Here is a 1,019-nt window from a genome sequence, read left to right as displayed (position 1 = left end):
TCTGGATTATACATGAATTAGATAAAATATGTTTTTATTGATAGAAAAAAAATCTTCCCAAAAATATACTCTTTGTGAAGGCAATGTTTTCATAATTAGTTCCTAATAGTAGTAGCTATAAAATGATTTCTTATAATGTTACAGTCACAGGGCATATGTGTGGTTACAAAAATTCAAAGCTTAAGCCTGAATGTTCAATGAAGTTACCCCACATATCTTAAAAGAAGTTTAAAATACCAGCTTTCTAAATAGTATCATTTTGAGCAATAATTATTATTACTGTTAATTACTAATCTATTGCTTCCTAAAACTATCCACTCAGGACAATGACATTAATAATATACCGCCAGAGTTTTAAGAGACAAAAGCAGCCGGCCAACTCTTTGGTTATTTTCTCTTTTCCTTTTTTTTTCCTTTCTGTTATCATTTATGCCTATAGCACCTGGTCTTCCTAGGTGGTCTCCCACCCAAGTACTAACCAGGGCCAACCCTGCTTAGCTTCCGAGATCAGACATCAGGCTTATTCAGGGTGGCATGGCTGTAGACCATGGACCATGGCTCCACTGGGGCACGAACCCAGGATCTTCTGCGTGTAAAGCAGATGTGCTAACCGCTACAGTATGGAACCACGTTCTCTCTTTTTTCCTTTTAATTCAATACTCATTCATTCAGCATTTATTAAAAACTTAATTTGAACCAAGCCCTTCATGGGATGAAGCATTAGAGAAGAAAACTAATAAACATGGATCCTCTACCAGAAGAACTCACATATTTGTGTGCCAGACATTTTCTTTACTATATTTCTTTTTTCTTCCATTTACTTTCATAGTACAATAGCTTCCCAAATATACGAGTATTTCTCTGAATGATGAATAGAAAAGAACAGAATCTAAAAGAAGTCACTATTGTACCTGAAAGATTAATGCTCCACTCTTCATTCATGAGTACAGTTGTTTATTTAAAATTCTGTATATTCATTTTTTCATTCATTCATTCATTCATTCAATAAACATTTATTA

General features: G+C 33.9%; 1 pseudogene; it reads right to left on the bottom strand.

Moving 5' to 3' along the window:
* Positions 1-430: 430 nt before the first annotated feature.
* Positions 431-546, bottom strand: LOC111740960 (annotated as a pseudogene).
* Positions 547-1,019: the final 473 nt, after the last annotated feature.

Source organism: Pteropus vampyrus, unplaced genomic scaffold, assembly GCF_000151845.1.
Source record: "Pteropus vampyrus isolate Shadow unplaced genomic scaffold, Pvam_2.0 Scaffold70, whole genome shotgun sequence".
NCBI classification, from domain to species: domain Eukaryota; kingdom Metazoa; phylum Chordata; class Mammalia; order Chiroptera; family Pteropodidae; genus Pteropus; species Pteropus vampyrus.
Note: the sequence above shows the minus strand (reverse complement) of the source record. Positions and strands in the feature narration are given on the sequence as shown.